The 24,216-nt window shown below is 31.2% G+C and overlaps 1 protein-coding gene across 1 annotated transcript in view; it reads right to left on the bottom strand.

Moving 5' to 3' along the window:
* Positions 1-20,332, bottom strand: part of LOC132738914 (FMRFamide receptor-like) — a 34,003-nt gene extending 13,671 nt beyond the window's left edge. Inside the window, exon 1 of the mRNA XM_060726527.1 lies at positions 20,017-20,332. The gene's annotated coding sequence lies outside the window, so the exon portion shown is untranslated. The remainder of the gene's footprint in view (positions 1-20,016) is intronic.
* Between the last annotated feature and the right edge of the window lie 3,884 nt (positions 20,333-24,216).

Genomic DNA, 24,216 nt, shown 5'->3' with positions numbered 1-24,216 from the left:
TGAGGTGTTACATTGTTGAGACTTGACTTTAATGTGAATGTCTTTGTAATTATAAATTATATAAATTATAAATGTCTTTGTCTGCCACTATTCCACAAGTGCCTATTGAAAACTATTATAATATCTTACAATATCACAGAGGGAGCAGAAAATCATGTTAAGAATACTTCAAGACAAGATAAATATTAGATACTCCTAGAGTTTGACATTCTGGTATCCAGGTAATGTCACATGATAGTGTTTGACATTTTGGTGCTTAAATTAACATCCAGGTAAATGTCACAATAGTGTTTGACATTTTGGTGCTTATATTAACATCCAGGTAAATGTCACAATAGTGTTTGACATTTTGGTGCTTAAATTAACATCCAGGTAATGTCACAATAGTGTTTGACATTTTGGTGCTTAAATTAACATCCAGATAAATGTCACAATAGTGTTTGACATTTTGGTGCTTATACATGTATTAACATCCAGGTAAATGTCACAATAGTGTTTGACATTTTGGTGCTTAAATTAACATCCAGGTAAATGTCACAATAGTGTTTGACATTTTGGTGCTTAAATTAACATCCAGGTAATGTCACAATAGTGTTTGACATTTTGGTGCGTAATTAGCATCCAAGTATTGTGGCAATAGATAAAGTACATTTTCTTTTCTAAAGTAATTTACCGAAAACAACATTCACATTTTCAAATATTTTTAATAAAAAATCCAAAAGGACATTATTTTGTATATATTTTATATTGAAGTACATTGTAATGGTCATGACTTTATATTATAATACTTTTTGTAAGCACAGGTTTACAAGTTTATGATTTGTAAATACAGTGAAATTTGAGAAAACTTGACGCTGAGAAAATGGGAACTCTCTAAATACTGGACGAATAATACAGTCCCAAATTTTCCCTTCTTTAAACTATTGCATTAAACATTGTCAATACCGGAATCTGTAAAAACCGAATATCGGACGGTTGATAGGGGACTACAAAGTCAATTATATAGACAATTACCCTGACAATACCGGAAGACAAATGTGTGAATAACCTTGTGTACTTGTCAATTGGTTGTGTCTAAAACGCTACCTGAGCTGTAAAGGAGCACAGATGGTTCTTATGTCTCTTTTCACAGTTTGATTTATTGTAATGCATAGATGTTACCTTGTTAAATAAATGCCAAAATGAACGAGGAATTGGTAAGTTAAAATCAGTATGTCAATAACAAGTATAGAGTATTTTTAAACTGCGTTGCTTTTTGTATAATTATTCATTTCCCGAAATGACAACGCATCGAAAACGACATATAGCGGCGCTAAATTCTAATCCATGGCTGAAAAGAGTTCGACGAGAGCTGTTTATAAGTGACAATGTTAAATTAATTATTTTGATCATATCTTTATTTAGCAATATACTTACATATGATCATGAAAATGCAAATATACAGCATTCTTTGTAAGTTATTGCTCGGTACATAGGATCCTGAACAGCTGAAGGGGACATAATGAGAATACCGGACCGCTGAGAAAACCGGACAAAACCCTCGGTCCGAAAGCCGTCCGGTTTTCTCAGCTTTCACTGTACATGATTAGTATGTGATTATGTTTATGATTCACAAATGCATGATTATTTTTATGATGTACAAAAACATGATTATGTTTTGATTTACAAGTACATTATCATGTTTTGATTTGAAAATACATTATTTTGTTTATAATTTTATAGCACAGTTAGAACATTTATGATTTCAAAATATATAAATTATAGGTATGAAATAAGAGTACTGTAAAATTCTTTATGTGCAGTAAAAGTATTTAATTTCATCCTGAGGCATAATGTGTTTGCGTTTTTGTTGGGTCTTTTTTTTTTCATTCAGTTTTTGAATACTTATAATTCACCATTAGTTCAATTTTTTTGATAACATTTTTTTTTAAAGAATTTAGGTTAAGCAAGTTGTTACAATGTTTAAATACTTAGACGGCCTACTTCACTAACTCTTCTTCTAAATTCTTTTCATTTTGAAGATGAAGGGATTCGTGTGTATTGTCCTGATTAAACTTCTCAATTATCTCTCTTTCATCGTAAGTGGTTAATATAGGCTCAAACATCTCTAATATAAGCTGAAAGATGTTTTTGTCAGATAAGCATTGTACATTGTAAGAAAATCGCAATGTGAGAAATACGTTTTACTGAATTTAAATGCAGACAACATTGAAAAGTTGTTGTCGGAAAGTATGGAAAAAGGGCTTGTCTAGAAGAGGTACACTTATCTTATCAGGTAAATGTCTCTCAGTGGATTCAAGATTGATATAAAATATAACAATATAAGATAATATGATTATGAAAAAAACATTCTATAACTTAATAGAATCAAGTACTTGTAACTCTTGAAAGAATATTAATATTTTTTACTTGATGGGTATTCAGTAAAATCTCATTTTGTATTATGTAAGATGATGTGCTTAGTCTTATAATATTAAGTTTCAGAAATGAAAAATGTTCCTTAAGTGGGTATTTAAAATTTAAACAAATTGCACTGCACCTGAAAATAGAATTGGTATAAAAATGTTATGTAATCTAGTGGCAGTATTGTCAGAGATAAAATCCTAGTCATTTTTATGCTCATAGTGGTGAGAATGATTTGCAGAAGCATGCACTAGCATGAAGCTAGGCCAGCCAGAATGTCTATTGTAGTCCAGCCAGTTGTGTCCTTTACTTTATAATTTAACATTTCCACTTTAAAAATCATTTCTGTTAACACTGGGCAGTTCGAAAGCAGAACATTAATCTTGCAAAGTATTGGTGAAAATTATTTACCTTCTGAGAATGCACGTGAAAAAAAATTATTTTACAATTATCAGTTAAAAATGATTTCCTCATATATAAATTTGTCTGTGTAAGAAACTTTCTTTTTAAAACTGAAGAAAATTGATTTGAGTGAAATTTAAATGATATTACATACGTGGGATAAATAAATTTAATTATACAGCTTGAAGCCTGTAAATGAGGTTTAACAGTGTTGTATAATTAAGTCTGAAGGCAAAATGATCAAGTTAGCTTAGTTTATCATCAATAACAATTAGTCGTCTTAAATAAGGTTACAAGACATTTGATGTACCCTCTGGTGCAAGGTTTGACCAGTCTGTTGGATGATAATTGACAGTGATAAAATTCTTACATACAGTCCTTTCATCTTGTACAGACATCATGCACTCGAATTAAGATCTTGTCTAGTAATGTTTATACCCTTGACATACAGAATTTCCTAAACTTCCAGTTTTGGAACTGTCCATTATCAATTTTAGGGATATGGAGATGAAAATATAAACTAAGTCAGCCAATAATATAGAGCCTCAGGTCAAACATGAATGTACAGGCCGGCCTGACCCCTATACTAGTGGCAAATGCTCATCACTTTCAGGTCCAGTGCCTCCTGTACTTTGATATTGGAGTAGTTGGTTTTTCTACACATTCGGACACTGTTGAGATTTTAGGGTTTTCTCTAGCCTTTTGGTTGAGGAAAACCTAATTGAGGTGCATTACTTCAGGCATCTACACTCAGGCACACTGCAGAATAGAACCACATAGATCTAAGAAAATATTTAAAGAAAATCAAGCAGTCATTAAATGTGGGTTGAGTGCTTAGACTTAGTTATACTTGCTTGAACTTCCTTATACTGGCTTTTAATGTTTTGTATTAACTTATACTTGCTTGCTTATACTGTGAGACTTATACTGGATAAATATTGCTTGTTCTACTTGTATTTGCTTTAGCTTGTACTTCCTTATACTTGCTTGTACTTGTTAATTATTGCTTGTACTTTCTTATACATGTACTTGCTTTTTCTACTTACACAGTCTTATACTTGCTTTTTCTACTTACACAGTCTTATACTTGCTTTTTCTACTTACACAGTCTTATACTTGCTTTTTCTACTTACACAGTCTTATACTTGCTTGGATCTATACAGCAAGTGAGTAATGGTGCTTAAACAGTTAACAAAATGTGCCGTATTTATGTTTAGGTAATTAAACATTCTTTTTCATTCATAATTAAAGTCATTATCTTTTTTTACTCACAAAAATGTGGAAGTGAAGTGTGCACTTCAGTATTGAATACATCATTATAATTCAACTTTCTGTACCTTAACCACTAAACCACTATCTGTTATTGATGAACATCTGCATTATAATAGGGAAAGTTACAAAGAATTGAAAATATACATTTTTATATGCTGAATTTGTAGAAATTCTTAGTCAAAAAGGTATAGAAAAAAGTGGTGGTGTTGGTCTAATCCTCTGGATCACAGCACCAAGCCACTTTGGAATTTATCAGAGCACAGTTTCAGCTATCACATAACTCCTGGGCAGTCTGTCAAGCAGTTTACTTGTACTAGTTGCCTTAACATTTGCAAAGAACTGATAACTTCTGTACATGCCAGAGCCGAGGTACAGTGCAAATGACAATAGAAACATGCACAACAAAAGCAACTTGCACCGTCCTAGAAGAGAACCCTGATTCACAGTCGAACACTACTTATTAGCTAAGTGGATGGTTAAATCGCCCCATTAAAGCAAAAAGGTACCAAGTGACATTTTCATGTTTTCGAGAAAATTGCGTTTAAAGATTTGAAGTTCCATATCAAATCAGGTTTTTACAACATGGTAAAGAAACTTCACATATATTTAGATAATATTTGAATGTACATGCTCAAAAAGTTGGAAAGCTTATATATTACTAATTAGTGATAATTAATCAATTAAAGGAAATGGTTCCTTTTTGCACTAATAAATATTTTGACCGACAAATGCAAGAAGGTACCATATGAACGCTTGGCACCTTTTTGCATTGTATGATTTTTAACATTTGCTGTCGAGTATATCAAAAAAAGGTACCATATGGCAGTTGGCACCTTTTTGTCCCAACAATATTAACAAAAAGCATCATTTGGTTACAATTTTATTCTACAATCATACAAAAAATAATATGAAATTATTGTGTTTTCAGTAAATGTCTGCAACAACTATCACACTGCATGTTTTGAAAGTCTTCCTCTGTGATCAATCTCAATGCCTATGTCAAAATCTCTTACATTGTTAGTCAAAATCAGAATCATTTTCATCCGATTCCATTGTGACATAATCCTTTTCTTTCCTTTATGTTGGTTAAGTGGCATTATAATTATGGAACTCTTTTTTGGATAATTTTCTTTGCACAAAAAGTAACCAAGTTATTTTTCTTTTGAGTAGAAACTGGAGGTTTGGTATCATAACTTCATATATTGTTCAACATTTGTCCACTAATACTTTAGATTCTGTATTCTGAACTTCTATGTTCATAAAATCTTCAGCATTGAAGCTGTAATTTACAAATACTGACCTGTATCCATTTCACCTGTAGCCAGTTTACTCTTTGTCCGTCAATGGATGTTTTGAGTCTCTTACACTGTTTCTTAATGAAGTATTTGAAATCAAAAACATGGTTATATTTCATTGGCACAGCAATGTATGGCTATGATTTTCTGGCCAGTGATATAAAAGAGAACACAACTGAATGATACATAATTATACAGGAATTATTTTCTTTGCCCCTTCAAGAGTCAAGTTGTCACTCCATCTGTGAGTGACCCGATACAATAAATTTGTGATCAATCTTATACTTGGAACTTTTGATAATATGAAAGAAGAGACGCAGCTATGAATCAATTTCTGTTTTGTCCCCGTATGAATCTGAAAGATATATGACAGTGACTTATTTGACATAACCACATTGGCAAGTAGAAAAGGGTTTTTTATTAAGCAGGAAGCTATTTCACATGCTAATCTTTGCAGTTGGTTTTATTCCATACATGACTGCAACATTTTTGTGTCATAAGGAATATACTGTCGAGTTGTGTAGCAACAGATTTTTCTTAAATAGTAAAGCTCACTCACTAATGAGCAAAGGGTTGTTACAATGGCTTTTAGATTAAAACATGCAACATAAACGCATGTGTCACCTTTTGCTCCAACTTTAATTTAAATCTTTTGTTCTTGTGAATTTTCTTTCTGTTTTTGATGTTCAATATATTGTTCCTTGATCGTGCCATCTAGTGTGCCTACTGCCTTCCTATATGTATGTTGCTTAACAGGTTTTAATTCCTTCTTTTCACTTTCAATAGTTTACAGATTCCACATCTTTTTAATGTTTAAGTCATAGTCATGAGATAGGTATTGTTTCTTTCAGTTTTTTTTATTGTATTATGAGATTCCATTTTAGGAAATTACTCTTTATGCTGTTTCACCAATTTAACTTTATCATAATCTAGTTTATTTGCAGATGTACACTTCCCTGTCATTCTTCTCCTTTCATATACCCCATGTATCTTGTTGGCAAGAGTACAGTCAATTACTTTTCTTTTTACGTCCAGAAGTCATTTATACACTATCATTATCTTCACACTGTTATCATTCCTCAATTTTAAACAGAAACAATACTCTGGGATTTATTGTTATATGTGATGTCCTTAGCAACATCTAGATTGTGTTTTCATTAAAAAGCTAAAAGGTACCAAGCAAACAATTTAATATATAAAATAATCTTAAGGTTCGTAAATTCTTTGTGTGCAGAAAGGAACCATGTGACACATGGCTCCTTTTTGTATAAAAATAAATGCTCAAAACATATATAGTCATACAATGCAAAAAGGTACTATGTGACACTTGGTACCTTTTTGCTCAAACTGATATGCATATGGTACCTTTTTGCATTACTAAATGGGAAAATATTGACATAGTACCTTTTTACATAACCTTATATGTCTGTAAATAAACCTGATACTATAGAGATATTTCTACAGATTAAAGATAACATTAAAACATAATGAAAAATGTTAAAATGTCATTTTTGGCCAAAATGTCGCTTGGTACCTTTTTGCTTTAATGGGGCGAAATTTAGACAGAATTGGGGAGTTAGATATCATTTACTTATGTGTGTAAGCCAGAAATTATGCCTGAAAACATATCCAATGAACCATTAAATTGCTGGAATTTATGTTGATGATTGGTGCAGTTTTTTTTTTCTCCCTGATATTCAGATGCTTATATATTTATATCTATCTGCATCCCATACTTGAAAAAATACATAAAATCTGCATTCGGATAAGCCAAGAGTTAACCAGTATCTGATATGCAGGCATAACACCCAATAAAATATCCAATTTTTCAATAAAACAGTTTTTTAAGTCCTAAATTTCTTTAAACAAGATTGTAATAAATTGTATTGGAAAATGCTGGTTTCCTGAACTTTGAAGGTTTGGATAGGGCACTGCACTTTTTGTCTTAATTTTAGATTGTAAAGGGAGGTAATTTGGAGGAAAATAGACATTATTAAGGTAGATCAAAGTTTCAGTATTGCCTTTAACTTTTACAAATGTCTTGACATTAATGAACTCAGTTTTAAAGTTACTCTTTACACAGGAATGTTCACAGATTTGTTTTTTAAGATATCCATATGTTGATATATCTTTAGATATAAGATTAAATATAAACATGTGTTTCATGAGATACAGGTTTGGGTGGTATTTTCCATGTCACATATAGTTTTATATTGATTCCATGATGTAAAAAATGATGCTAAAAGTCAGTTTGCAAACATGTTAAAATGGATTTTAAAATGTACATTTTAATAGGGGACATGAAGATTATCAAGTTCACTGATATAAATTGCCATTATAAATAAAATTTTTGATAACGTCTCTTGCAACAGAATCCAGCACATGAGTGTAACTGGGACAATTTATTTATGGGCAACTTTCTTTCAAAACATATATTTTCCAGATATTGTTTTATAAGCTACAGATTTTAGTTTAAATTATAAAAAGATTATATGTTCCAAACGATTGTTTTATATTAGGAGTGGAAAAGAGTAAACCTGTAAAAAGAAATTTCCAAAAGAAAATTGTTTTACAAGCAACAGAAAAGCTAGAGTAGGTAATTTGTGCCAAATATGAATGAATGTATTGTGAATAGGCAAGTCCTAAACTTTTGAATGAAATTTTTCCCAAAAAAGTAGTATAGGCACAAGATAAAGTTTAAATTGTAGGAAATTGACTCTAAATGTGGTGTTATAGACAAGTTAAAATGTAAAAAGAAATTTGTAGGCAACAGAAAAGCCCTCAAATGTGAATGGAAATTTGCTCCAAAAAAATTGTTTTTTAAAGTAACAGATATTGAAATTAGTTCACAAAACTTCATTGTTCTAAGCATTAGAAAAAAAATAGAACCTGCAAACATCCTATGATCTATTTTCAGTGATAAGAGTCATAATATTCTTTATGACGTAATTACAGATTTATACCCCATTGTTTAAATTATCCTCTTTCATAAATAAATAAATGGTTCAGAAAAAAAATCATTTATAAAATAATATAATATTGTGTTATCAATAAATTACATTTATTATCTCAATTTAATCTACTTGAGTTCCTACAAACTGAAGGATTTGTGTGACTTTGACAGTTTTATATCCAAATTGCTTGCATCATTTCATATTATATTCTAGTATAAAGATCAAAATTTCTTTACTGATACTTATATAATCATATCTTATCCTAGTATTACAGTATTTCCTCACTGATACTTAAATGTGGAAAAAAATAAATCTAAAATCAAGTCTTGATATATTTATATGCAAGGATTTTTTTGGCTTGTTTTATAGCCATTATTGGGTCATATTCCCAATTGAAATTAGTATGTTATTTTCCCAATCCACAGGAACATATTCCCAATTGAAAGTTACAAAATAAAAATATTGAATAAAGAATTCTAAAATCTTTGAAACTAAGGGCTTCTTCACTGTAATAGTGCTTTAATATTAGAAGATGCCATCCTAGACAGTGATTGTTTGCATTAATTTTTATCACTGCAAAATTTCAGTCATATATTATTTCCCAATTTTTCACAAAACATCACTGAAATTCCCAATTCCATGGGTATGGGTCATGTTCCCAAAATCCTGGAAAATATCCCTGATTTGCATTTTGTTAGTGATAATCATGCAACAGTTCAACTGATAGGCCTCCCTGGAAAACTAGAAAATGCCAAACCCAGGGGCTTTCTGCAATAATTCATAACCCCTTGTCAAAATCTAGTGACCCTTCTCTTGTAAAACATCTTTTTAAAATCACATTACACTTCAAAAGTAAAGCTTCATAATTATAATGACCGGTTCTGAAAAAAATGTTTCCAGATTCCATTAACAAGGAACCAGGTGTAGGAAATAAATCTCTCACCATTTCTTTGTGAAATTTTCCACATGTTTCTTTTTTATTGATAAACTTATCCTAAAGTCTCAACACCTAATTTGTTAAATAATTGCCTGTAATTTCTCTGCTACCTAGCAGATAAGATTACTGTAATAAACACATAAATAAACAGTGGCTATTATTGCCTTTTTATGTCTGTCATAAACACATACAGTAGATATTACAGTGATAAACACAGATATACTCTTGCTGACAAGTAACTGTATATACAAAGAAATATACAGTTGTGATAAACACAAAAGTATACAATAAATAGTGCTGACAAGTTACTGTGATAAACACACATAATATATCATAATTATACTGTCGATATTATTGACTAATGTTACTGTAATAAACACAGAATGACAAGCTATTGATATTGCTGATGACAATTTTATATTTGATAATACACATAATTATCAGTTCATATTGCTGACTTGTTTCTTTGATAAACACATAGAGATGATCTAGATATTGCTGACTACTTACTGTGATTAACACATAGATATGAACTTGATATTGCTGACTTGTTACTGTGATAAACACATAGAGATGATCTAGATATTGCTGACTACTTACTGTGATTAACACATAGATATGAACTTGATATTGCTGACTACTTTCTCTGATTAACACATAGATATGAACTTGATATTGCTGACTACTTTCTCTGATTAACACATAGATATGAACTTGATATTGCTGACTACTTACTGTGATTAACACATAGATATGAACTTGATATTGGTGACTACTTTCTCTGATTAACACATAGATATGAACTTGATATTGCTGACTACTTTCTGTGATTAACACATAGATATGAACTTGATATTGCTGACTACTTTTTGTGATTAACACATAGATATGAACTTGATATTGCTGACTACTTTTTGTGATTAACACATTGATATTGCTGACATGTTACTGTGATAAAAACATAGAGATGATCTAGATATTGCTGTTTTATTACTGTGATGAACACATTAAAATGCAGTTTATATTACTGATGTATAACTGTAATGAACACACAAAATTTAGCATACATTTATTATTGTGTTTTATTGTGGTAAAGTTGATATTACCTTATTGTGTCGCCTTGAAAAAGGCGACATATAGGGGTTACTTTTTTCGGCGTCGTTGTCGTCGGTGTCTGTGTCCCCTTAAGCTTGTCTGGAGCATAAGTCAGTCATTATAAGTCGGATTGACTTCAAACTTGGTATGCATGCTTCTTATAAAGACTCGAAGTGCAGTGCACAAGAACTGGTACTCTGCACTTCTTATTTTTTGAGTTATTGCCCTTTGTTAATTTTCATACTTTATTTTTGTCCGGTTTATTTTTGTCCGGGCCATTTCTCCTAAAGTATAAAATCTATGGACTTGAAACTTCATAGGATGATAGATCTCATTAAGAAGAAGTGCAGTGCACAAGAACTGGTACTCTGCATTTCTTATTTTTTGTGTTATTTCCCTTTGTTAATTTTCATACTTTATTTCTGTCGGGCCATTTCTCCTAAAGTAATAAAAGCTATGGACTTAACTTCATAGGATGATAGATCTCATTAAGAAGAAGTGCAGTGCACAAGAACTGGTACTCTGCATTTCTTATTTTTTGAGTTATTGCCCTTTGTTAATTTTCATACTTTATTTTTGTCCAGGCCATTTCTCCTAAAGTATAAAAGCTATGGACATGAAACTTCATAGGATGAGAGATCTCATTAAGAAGAAGTGCAGTGCCCAAGAACTGGTACTTTGCATTTCTTATTTTTTGAGTTATTGCTCTTGTTAATTTTCAAACTTTATTTTTGTCCAGGCCATTTCTCATAGATTATAAAACTTTAGACTTGAAACTTAATAGAATGATAGATCTTATTGATAAGAAGTGCAGTGCACAGAAACTGCTGCTCTGCATTTCTTATTTTTTGAGTTGTTGCCCTTTGTTGATTTTCAAATTTCATTTATGGCCTGGCCATTTCTCCTAAACTATATTGTTCAGAAGGCGACATATCCGACTCGCAGAGTTCTTGTGTGTAATTGTGATTACAGAAATGATACAGCAAATTTTGCTGATTAGAAGCAAAGTCATTTTCTTGTTTTCGAACAATCCTTGGTCAACTATTACAAGGAGTGAAGTTTTAAGGGATGATTTAAGTGCTAATCATCTCCCACTAGGATAGATTCCACTTGGTAAAGACAAGCATTAACAACTAATAAGTTTTTCCAACCTATGGTTAATGTTGTAGTAAAGGTTTGATAAAACTGTGTAATTTTTTTTTAGTTTTAAGTAGTAAGGATTTGGCAGCTTTATTTTATTAAGCATTTGCATTTGGCACTATTCTTAGTCACAACCTTGTGGCTACAGGAGTGCAGAGCTCTCATTTGAGCTGATTCATGCCTGTTGCATGTATATAGACATTTTACTATGTTGATGACATTTAAGTGGTTTACAAGAAACCAGTAGATTTACTGAAGTAGAAAATAACAAATAAATCTGTTTAATTGCATGAGAAATATACATATCTTGTATTGCAATTAATGTAGTGATTCAATAACAATTGACAAACGTCGTAAATATATTATTTACTCTCATGTTGCTTTCATCATTAAACTTTATTACTTTATCAAGATCACAAAAAAGGGAGGTAATTGCAAATACCGATTTTGAACTGCCTCCAAAAGCACTAATGTGAAGTAATTATTTCAACTGCAAAACAAACTCAGGTATATACGTACCGTTTTCAAAAATTTCTTCGTTGTAACTTATTATGTAGTCATACGCGTGTTATTACAAAATGGGTGTGATAGCGAGGTCCTAAATAAAGGGCTATAACTCTATCTTGTATTGCAGTGTGATAATGACTGCCCCTTATAATAAGGAAATGTCTTGTACATTTTTTTCATGAAATTGTGCTTCTTGTGTTACTTTCAGTTGCAGAAGGATATGGGTAATCTAACAGTCAATAGATGTTTGCTATGTGAAAGCCAAAAGACTTTTGCTGTATTAAAACTTACATTTGCTGTTTGAAAGTCAATAGATTGTACAATAGATTGTACTATGTGAAAGTGTCTAAAAGATTGTACTATGTGAAAGTGTCGAAAGTCAAATCTCAATATATTTTGGAAAGTTTTGATATGATAATTTAAGTTTCATAATTTTAAGAAGGCAATATTCATGTACATGTGTTATCTAATTTGAAAAATTTAATGCTGTGTGAAAGCCCACATAAACTTTAAAATATTTCAAATGATAAGAAAACCAAGAGATTATGAGGTCATGTTACAGAGGTGGATCATGTATCTCAGGTAGATAGAGTATAGGCAGATGAGTAAATGTTGAAACAGCCATCTGTACAGGTCTTTATTAGAAATGCATGATTGTTCAATTAAGGCAAAAAGCAGAAGACATCTGGGATCAAATCTGCCAAATTACTAGAAATATGTGTCTGTTTTTAAGCTTATTGCAAATGATAGGGCCTAGATTACACCTATTTTCATGAATCTGGTAAAAAAGAAATCATCTTTTTTTTCAGTACAAGATAATTCTTGGAGGGTCTTTTTTTGTTGTTGCTTTTTTTTTAAGGGCAACTGTATTTGTACTTTTATGATGGATAGCTGTCAGTTGGTATCAATTACTGTCTATTGTCACATGCGTCATCTGCTGCATGGTATTGTTTCAGAAGATATATCCTATAAAACAAATGGGTCAAATTTGATAATGCTTCCCCACGCATGAAATTCCATGCATGAAACTCTACCCAAGTTGTTCTAATGATTTTATTTGTGTTCGTTTGTATTATGCATTCATTTCAAAACATCTAACTTGTCCAAAAAAGAGTTGTTTGAATTATTGATAAGAGTTATCTATATTTTATTAACTGACAGGATGTAGAAACAGTCTTTCCTATGATATATATTTTAGCCATCTGTTTGAAACATGTCTTGGAGTTCTCTTTATCGGAAACAAAACCTTCCTGAAGGAGCAAACTTGTTTATTGAATTTTCTTAACTATTTCCTTTGTCTTAAATAGGAGTTAATTACAAAGTTGATTATCTGGAACTCCTATAAACCCCTTAATCATTCTAATTTTATAAAGATGGACTGGTCCTGCATTGAATTCATTGAATTTGGACCTTTCTATTGTATGTGTATGGCGCTTAGATATTAGTATACTACAATTCTATATTGGTGTTATAATGGCATCTCTATGTTGGTGTTATAATAACAGCTCTATGTTGGTGTTATAATGGCAGTTGTATATTGGTGTTATAATGGCAGTTGTATATTGGTGTTAAAATGGCAGCTCTATAATGTTGGTGTTATAACGGCAGCTCTATATTGGTGTTAAAATGGCAATTTTATATTGGTGTTAAAATGGCAGCTCTATATTGGTGTTATAATGGCAGTTGTATATTGGTGTTATAATGGCAGCTCTATGTTGGTGTTATAATGGCAGTTGTATATTGGTGTTCTTATGGCAGCTCTATATCGGTGTTATATTGGCAGCTCTATATCAGTGTTAAAATGACAGCTCTATATCAGTGTTATAATGGCAGCTCCTATATTGGTGTTAAAATGGTAGCTTTATATAAGTGTTATTATGGCTGGTCTATATTGGTGTTAAAATGGCAGCTCTGTTTCAGTGTTATAATGGCTGCTCAATATTGGTGTTAAAATGGTAGCTTTATATTAGTGTTATTATGGCTGGTCTATATTGGTGTTAAAATGGTAGCTCTATGTCAGTGTTATAATGGCTGCTCAATATTGGTGTTAAAATGGTAGCTTTATATTAGTGTTATTATGGCTGGTCTATATTGGTGTTAAAATGGCAGCTCTGTGTCAGTGTTATGATGGCAGCTCAATATTGGTGGTAAAATGGTTGCTAAATTGGCAGCTCTATATCGGTGTTATATTGGCAGCTCTATATCGGTGTTATAATGGCAGCTCTATATCGGTGTTATAATGGCAGCTCTATATCAGTGTTATAATGGCTGTTGTATATTGATGTTATAATGGCAGCTCTATGTCAGTGTTATAATGGCTGCTCAATATTGGTGTTAAAAAGGCTGCTATATTGTGTTATATTGGCAGCTCTATATTGGTGTTATAATGGCAGCTCTATATCAGTGTTATAATGGCAGCTTTATATCTGTGTTTTAATGGCTGCTTTATATTGGTGTTAAAATGGTAGCTTTATATTTAAGTGTTATAATGGCTGGTCTGTATTGGTGTTAAAATGGCAGCTCTCTATTGGTGTTAAAATGGCAAGAGCAAGGATAGGACTGACCTTTATTGCACAACATATCTTATATAGATTTATCTTTCTATCTGGACAAAACCATTCATCATCAGCTGATCTTGGTCTGCACTGGTCACATGGGTAGATTTAGTGCTGCAAGCACTGAAAGGGTGTGAATCTTCTTACTGCAATTATATATTTCTGGAATTATGAGATTCAAAGCTTTCTCTAGTGTGTTATGTAACATAAAATCGTGTAAAAAAAGATGAAAAGTTGTTTTTGTGAGATTAATTACTTGTACATACAAACACCTGTAAAAAATGAAATATAATATGCGTTTCCGATTTTGATGGTGAATACATGTATAAGTGTTTCAAGTTTGAAGCAAAATTGTATACATATATAAACCAGTTTTGGAGGAGTATGGAGAGTAAAAAAGAATGAAAGTTGAAAAAGGGGCATGACTGTGTGATAAGAAATTTCTAGGTTACCTGCCTTGTATAAATGGGTTCTTTTTTCTATGGTGTACAAGTATTTTATTAGTTTGAAGAGAGCCTATTTGTTGTTAACCTTGAAAAGTGGAACTTCCAAGTTTTTTTGTTGAATGTTGAATTTGTTTTAAAAAAAAACAAAAAAAAGGTACTTGCTTACCTTTCAATGTTGAAGATACCTTTTGTAAATGCAAAAAGATAAGATAATTACTGTTTTCAAAGATTGATAAGTTACACTGAATGATTTATTGTACTTTTATATGTAACTGCCATAGGACTTGTATAAGATAGAGTGGTATTTCAAACAAATTGATCATAGGTCATTTATTTGGCAAAAGTTTTAAATTCTTGTCGGTTAAACTTCATGATAAATTCTTATGTGCAATTCTTATGCCCAGTTTTGATGCGGAAGGGGTTTGTAGATTTGCCATGACTTTCAGTCCAGTTGTCCATCTGAAAACTGAATAAATAGTGGAGTGTCAGGGCTTAAATTTTTTTTCTTTTCTCTCAAAAAAAGTTCTTTCAGTGTGTTTTTGGTTAATTTTTGTCAGGAAGCCAATGTGGAAAAATACATGTAGAACGTAGAATTTATATCTTTTGTCATTTAATAAAAAACAAAACTAAAAAATTTGTTTAACATTGCAGAATTTGAGATTTCTATAACATGTATCATTTCTTTAGAAAATGTAAGCCGCGTCACGACAAAACCAACATAATGAGTTTGCAGCCAGCATGGATCCAGACCAGCCTGCGCATCCAAGCAGATGGATCAGGATCCATGCTGTTTGCTTACAAACCCTATAACAAGTAGAGAAACTGATAGCGAAAAGCATGGATCCTGGTCAGACTGCGCTGATGCGCAGGCTGGTCTGGATCCATGCTGCTCGCAAACCCATTTTGTTGGTTTTGTTGTGATGCAGCTCATTTCATTTGAAGTGATTTTTGAAATTTCATAAGAAATAAATTCATTTTATTATTAAAATATGTTTAAATTCATTAACAAGAAGCCAAGGCTTATTAACTGTAATAACAAATGTAATAATAAAAATAGTACTACTAATAATAATACAATAAAGATGAAAAAATGAGGACAATAATTAGAACAATAATAAGAAGAATTTATATTGAACTTATGACGTGGAAACATGGTTACATTGTGCAGACTTTTTATACCTTTTCATTTTATTTATTGTAAAGTAAAGTCAAAAACAATTTTCTTTAAATTTCAAATACAGAATGTACAGAATAATAAAAAATTCACAACAAATTGTTTGAGCTTAAGCAATATGTTTCATATTCTTCCAACATGTTGTGTTTATTAATAACTACTCTGTTGTCATTGCCAGATAAGGTGTGACATCAGCAGAACTGTTGAAAGTGTCAGATATCACTGGCATTCTTGTCATGTTGTTGGCATGATGTCATAATGTAACTGACCATGGCGTAAGTTACCAATACTTTACACGTCAGAATTTTTTTGTTCAAAACAATATGTCCATCGGTTGTTATGTGTACTATACCCTTATCTAAATGATAGTTAGCCTGCTTAGTTCAATTGGGAGAGTATCAGATTTGCAATCATTGGGTCGCAGGTTCGATCTTCGGGCAAGACAATTGCATTTGATCTCGGACGTTAAGCGTAATTGTCATTTTGTCTCCCTGAATTATAACTATATGGCATTAGTTGTTGATCACTTTCTGAGAAATTTGTAACTACTAGTTAGTCATCCAGGAAGGTCTGTTAGCCTTGGAGGACTGGTCGCCAAGTTTTAACAGAATTTGGTATAGTGGGCATGAAAAACAGCAGAGCAAAATGAATCTTAGCAATAATGACGTGCCTATTGCCAGTCTGAAAAGACATGTGTATTTTGATATTTGATATTGAAGTCCCTTAAACTATAGATGGACTGTCCCAAATTCAAAGAAGGACAAGTCCATTATAAAATTTCAGGAGGTTGAAGATGATAAAATGCCACCAAAATGTTTGCTGTTACCAAGGGTAAAATGGTGGTGTTGCTGTCAAGATTAAGGAACGCACAGGAAGTGAATATTGTCATTTCATTTACAATTAATATTTATATTGATTTTCCAAACAGCACCTTTCCTTTCACAGTGATGATAGGTAATAATTACATAACAAAATTAGCAATTTTCAGTATTACAATATTGACGTTTACAATGATTTTACCAGTTTTCTATCTTGAAGGGATTTTATTAGAGGAGGGGTTACTGCTCAGAGAAGACAAGATCCTATCTGCTTCTTCAATTTTTTTTGTACTTGAGATAATATTCTCAAGAGGCATTGTTTAAAGATTATTTTGTTGACTTGTCACTATCCTAGTTCATTATCGACATTGATTTGAGTAAACTTTATTGGAGTTATTTCCCATTGATTTTAGTCTGATTTCCCTTTAATAAAGTTTTTTTGCAACAGAATTTTATCAGTTTAACCCTTTGTTGGTCAGTGAAGTTACACTGTATATAACAAGTAGGTACATTTTTGTATATAACAAGTAGGTACTTTTTTGTATCAATAAATGTCAAATTGGAAAAGGCTACCATTGAATTCATTTGGCAACCTAAATACTAAATCACAAACTTGAAAGTCATGCTAATCAAATGTAACAGAACAGATAGGTAATTTCATAACTTACAATATCAATAGGTAGCTTGTTAAATAACATATGGTTTTAAATCTATAATTTGCTTGATTGTGGACTTTTTACTTTTTACCTTAATTAAAGTCCTTACTTGGTAATCTGATATGATGTAAGGTGGTAGGGCACTGTGATATGATACAATTTGCTGGGTATTAAACATTTAGCGCCAGTATTTGAGTCATATGCAAGTAGGCACTTTCTGGATTTTTGTTGTATCAGTACCTGAGTGCTATCTGGTTTATCTTCTTATATTAATCAACAACTATTTTGTATAACTTAAACAGCAGAAGAGGCATATGAGAATTAAACATTGTTTTGGCAAGCAAATCATTAGCCTTGGCCACAACTTAAAACTTGTAAAATTTCAGGTTTGTTTGTTTGTTTCATTTGGTTTTACATCACACTGACACAGTATAGGTCATATGGCGACGTTCCAGCTTGACTGGTGGAGGAAGACCTCAAGTCCCCTTCTGTGCATTATTTCAGGCATGAACGGGCACCTGAGTACAACCACCGATGTTCCATGGATAGCTTCCTCACATTAAAGAATCCAAAGTCCCTGTCGGGATTTGAACCTACATCAGTGAGGGGCAAGTGGTTTGAAGACAACAACCATAACCACTCGGCCTTGGATGCCCCCAAAATTACAGGTTTACAGACATAACTTGCGCATTTCATTTCTGACACTGGCGGGCCTAAAGTTGTTGTAAGAATATTTTTATCTGTGTTTATTGATAAATGTAAATGTCACCTTTAGAGTATAATACCGTTTTAATTAACATGCTTCTTTCAATTAATTGCTCAATTTGAATAATTGAAACAAAACATTCCATTTATTTTTGTCAAAATTTTGAAACAAGTAGCATGTTGTTTTCTATATCTTGAAATACAAAGGGGTAAATTTCAAAAGGTATGTTCAAATAACATGTACATGTATTACTCTTTCTACAAACAATATAAATGGACAAAAAGGGTAAGTTCAGGTCACAAAAGACAAGTTTAAAGTTTTACTGTAAATTAAAAAATTTTAAAATACCAGTATACAATATTGGCAGCAGATTCATATATAATTGTTGAAATGTAAATTCTTCTTAAAGAAGCTCCACTGAGGTGAAAAAGCCTAAAAACATAAAATTTAAAATTCTTATATAGATCAAGTGAAGCACTTTAAATGGAAAAATCTTCTAAGGAAAATAATGAAATATACTCATAATTAAATTTAATATAATTTTTGTGTGCAATTTTCAGCTTGATTTGAGTCATTTAACATAATAAAAGTGATTAATGTGGAAAACTGGATGAGGGAATAATCTGACCATTTGCTCACAAGCTTTTTCTCCAGACCTACATGAAATGGTAAAAATATTTCAAATCCTGTCACATCCTGTCCTCAGCAGAGTCCCTTTAATTGTTTGAAAAAAATGAAAACTTATAACATTTGACATAATAATGGGATTGGGTGTAAGGCATTTCAATGTTAAATCAATCATAAGTGTACTGACCAAAATTGTAACAATTTTAAAGTTAGAATTGGAAACTATTTTTCTTGAAATCTACACTGATAAGCAAAGATTTTGATGGTGTATTATATAAAATAATAATACTTTTAAAAATAACATTCTGCAAAGTCACAGATCATTATAAATGAAGATTAGTTTTGTAGCAAACTGTTTATTTTATGCACAGTGGTTTTTCATGAATAATTAATATGCAGTTTTTACCAGCATAAAGCACTAAAGTTTAGTTTAAAAATTAATTTTGTTAATTTGAGCCACATTTTTATCTTGTTTAATTTTTGTATGAGATATTTTTTTTTAAGTGCAACATTACAATTTATAACATTTATGTTAAATAATATGACCTGTTAACAAATGCATTAAAGATGGTAATATGATTCTATGCAGTTTTTGTAAATATAAAAATATTACATTTTAAAATGATATTCTTGTTAAAGGGGCTTAACTGAGGTCCAAAAACCTAAGAAAATAATTAGAAATTCTTACATAATGGATGATCATCTAGTGATCGTAAAATGGTAAAAAAAAATGTAAAAGGTTAAAAAGATATAAACATACTCAGAATTAAATTTAATTGAAAATCCTTTATTTGGTGCCATTCTTTGCTTGCTTTTAGGTATTACAATGAAACAAAAATTTTGCACACAAGTTATTGGTCAAGACCTACATCAAATAGTACACAAATATTAAAAAATATTTCCAGTCCCCCATGTCAAAAATTCTCATTGTAGAACCTTTAACCAAAGTTTTTTTGTTGTTTTTTTTAACAAAAAATAGAATGATATTGAATTATTATTATGATACATAAAATTCAAATAAAACTTTACCTGTTATAATGTACTACAATAAATCCAATCACTATTGTTGATTTTCAAAACTCATTTGTCTTCAATAAAGTTTTTAAACACTGTTCCCGTTTTTGTTCTATAATTAAAATTTTAGAATTAAACACAATAAAAGTATCGATATATAATATAAACGTTATTATGTTAATATATATTATGATACGTCCAGAGCTGCGTTATTGATATATGATAAGATTTGTGGCCGTTATTTTAGAGCCGATACAGTTAGCTCACACGTTACCAGTTTTCTGAAGTATTTATTGGGTAATGCACAGGCTTAAATACTACAGTATGCCCACCTCACATAATAACTATACGTATTGTACTACTTTGTGAAATATACACTGTTATTTACTAGTACAGTATTGGTTGTCCCTCTACAATAGCAGTGGTGTTTTTTTCTATCATTCGATATTTAAGGTTTTTTTCTTTTCATTAACACATCATAACGTAGCATTCTTTTATTAATATATACTACATTGAACATGTTCTACCATAATTTTCTATAAGAAGATAATCAAGTGTGCCTGTTAAATACTGCACTTCTTGAACATTTTTTTTTTTTGAATGACCATACCATGCTATAAAATAAAATAGGTGTATTAACTCCAGACACCTGTTTTAAATTTATAAAAATGCCTTGACTAAAAGTATAATTTGGTTTATTTTTCATCAGTTCATCAGGAGGACTCAAAACATGAGAAAAATAATTTATAATGAGAAGATTGAAATTATAAAAGGATAAAAAATTTGATGTGGTGAAAAATCATAAATCTTTAAAAACAAGAACCATGCCTGCCTGTTTCTTGTTTCTAAAGTTGCATCGGGGAAGAGTGTTGTAGTAAACAATACTCACATAATACAAAATTTTCTTGTAAAAAATATAATTCAAATTTCATATTTCGCTTTGACAGTGAAGATCATTTACAGATCAAGGTCATAATTAAATTATTCAACATACATGCATGTGGTCTCATAAGTGTTCTTTTATCAACATATTAATCAAATCCATAAATAAATAACAGCTATGGTCAAATTGTCGCAAAATTAAGTGTCAAGGTCAATTTAAGGTCAAGGTCAAGTTCATTTAACCCAAAGTTTGTTGTGCCCAAGTATAAAGGCACTCCTTTTATTACTTACAAAATTTTAGCCAATTGTGGCACAAAAAAAAGAACAAACAAACAAAACAACGGAAATAATATGTCAAGGTAATTTATAAGTCAAGGTCAAATTGAGTTTGATCGTCTTAAAGAATTTGTCCTTAAGGTAGTTGTGCTCAAGTAAGAAGATAGTTTATTCGCAAATAATAAAATATAGCCAATCATAGAAAAAAAATAAAGCAAAATGCATGTGAACTTGAAGTTAAAGGTCATTTATGAGTCAAGGTCAAGATCAGTCTGGTCTACTTGAAGGTCTTGTCCAAAGGAATGTTGTGTCCCAGTATAAAGAGTTTTAGACAGTCTATTGAGAAATAAAAAAATAACGACCAATTGCAGCAGCCACAGGAATAAGAACAGACAATTTGACTATAGCAATAGGTTGAAAAAAAGTTCAGCTTATAAATACTCAAATTTTAGTGGTAAAGCTTTAAAAAAGCACAGGAATATTACAGAATACTAATACTGTCATTCCTGTAACTTATTGCAAATAATGTATCCATGAAGTGTACTTGTATCTGAAATAAATCAAACAGAACTCCTCTTATTATGAACTTCCTGCTTTTAGGGTTATGGACCTATTTATTGGGGTAATTTTAATGGGTGTTCAAACATCATAACAATTCCAGGCAGTCCAATTGTAATATTCTCACATTGAATTGGTATTGATGTATGATAGACCATTATAATAGAAATAATGATGCTTTTAAAACAAGTTATGTATGCAGAGTGTCATAGTTGACGTCAATTAACAAATCTTGTTTTGATTTACCAATAATAAGGTGATTGTTTGAATTTGTTGATAAGTGTTATAATAAGTGTATCCCGATTTTATTTTAGTCATAAGAAGAATATTACTGGTAAAATAGGAGGTCACTGTCCGAAGCTCATAACTCTAACATGGATAATTTAACAGAATTTTGGCCCTTTTTGAACTAATAAAATTTTATATTATCTTGGACTTATAATTGGTCTGTATTAGCCATTCTTGCTACCCCTTATGTATTGAAAATAACTGATCATTTTATTTTTATTGGTCCAATTCAAATTGTAATCTTGCAAATGAAAGTGGAATCATGAAAACTGGTTTTATCATCAGGAAACTAAAGCAAACTGTATTAAGATTGAAATAAAACTGCAGGTTATCAAATTATCATGTTAAAAGAGGGAAAGATAAGTGAGATTGATGAATTAGGGGATAATATTGCTATTAACTAATGTTATTTAAAATGTTATTACAGCTGAGTATAAACGTAATACATATTGCACCCAGGTAGGCCTACTCTGTCAACAAACTGAAATGGTTTAGAGAAGATTGATAATGGATTAATGATACAGATAAGTTGTAAGTTTTTGTCTAGCTAGTAGGTGCAAGAAAACATGAAACAGTCATACATACAGAGCATTGGAAAATATGTGGTAAAGATTGAAGGAAATTCATTTATTTGCATTGCAGAGTCTAAAGATAATTGTCGTCTTACATTTATTGACAGTTGCCATTGATAGATTTGTATTTTGTATATACTGGGGATGATCCAGACTTACCCAAACAAAAAAAAAATTGTTTTGTAAACCTGATAAGTTTAATCTTCATTAAAGTCATACCCATGTGATGTTCAATGTTTCATCTATTTAAAAGTAAAATGTTATTTATTTCATATCGTCTGTTATTATTTTAGTTATTTATTTCATATTGTCTGTTATTATTTTAGTCAGCCTTAAATATATGTTATTATTTTAGTCTGCCTTAAATATATAACCATGCTCAATAAGAACATAATTACATGTATAAGCAAATGATAATTAAGAAATATACTTAGAAATTAATTTAAAATAATATTTTTGTGCTATCATCTGGTCATCAAAGTTATTGAAGTGTACTCTAAGGTAAACTCACATGGTGCCTGGCCAGGTGAAAACAGGGGCATGAGAAAAATGTCCACTTCAATCAAGCTGAATGTTGGCAGTCATTTTCACCTTGTCACTGACATGCAATGGGTGCATTGTTGTATGAATCTATATTGGACTGCATGTTGCAAGAGTGCATTTTTGTATGAATCCATATTGGACTGCATGTGACAATGGTGCATTTTTGTATGTATCCATATTGGATTGCATGTGGCAATGGTGCATTTTTGTATGAATTCATATTGGACTGCAAGTGGCAATGGTTCGTTTTTTGTATGAATCCATATTGGACTGCATATGACTGCTTCTTCCAGGGCACATCGGCTTTTGTTGTGATTATTTGTCGTAAAAGTTTTCAGTCACAGTCTTTCCCTTGAGTACAACATGCATCAGGATTAGTTCATTAATGATCACAATAAACTTTACTATGTATTATTTACATTGTCCCTTTGATGGTGAAGGAGAATTGCTGCATTTCAAATAGCTGGACTGTTGCTTTAATGTCTTATGGTCATAATAGTAAAGCCGCATTTTGTCTGCAGAAATTGTCACACAAATTCTTCAGAAAACACACAAACTAAGTAATCCATCAGTCTTTTTCCTTGTTTGGTAAAAAACATGGCATCCATCTAGATTTAACTTGTTGACTTTCTTGATGATGCCTGACTACATGTAGTTCCGGGCTTCTTTTATCATCCAAATGGTTTTTCTCCCTTAAATGCAACTTGTATACAAGCAATCTGGAAACTTCATACTTTGTGGAAGCAGTTTTCATCATTTGCATAGTTTGAACCAGCGTCCTATCACACCTGATTTTCAGTTTAGTTTCTGGCCTCATTTTTGCTCAGTAACAAAAAGATTCAACAATGAATACTTTCAAAACAAGACCGTGTATTTTGACAGAATTTGATATGATATAGAATGATATGCATTTCTTCTGTTGTAAAATATTTTCAGAACAGAGTAGCAAAATACATGTCCAATGACATTATATTCAATCTTATTGGCTATTATTGAAATTAGATCATTAAAAAATTTATTGTCAATAAAGTTTCTTGTCTCCGAAGGTGGAACATCTTAAATAGTTTTTTTTGGGTTTTAAGAGAAATTTTCTGTC

The sequence above is a fragment of the Ruditapes philippinarum genome, unplaced genomic scaffold, assembly GCF_026571515.1.
Source record: "Ruditapes philippinarum isolate M1 unplaced genomic scaffold, ASM2657151v2 ctg1785_1_1_1_1, whole genome shotgun sequence".
NCBI classification, from domain to species: Eukaryota; Metazoa; Mollusca; class Bivalvia; order Venerida; family Veneridae; genus Ruditapes; species Ruditapes philippinarum.
This window is presented reverse-complemented; position numbering and strand designations above follow the sequence as displayed.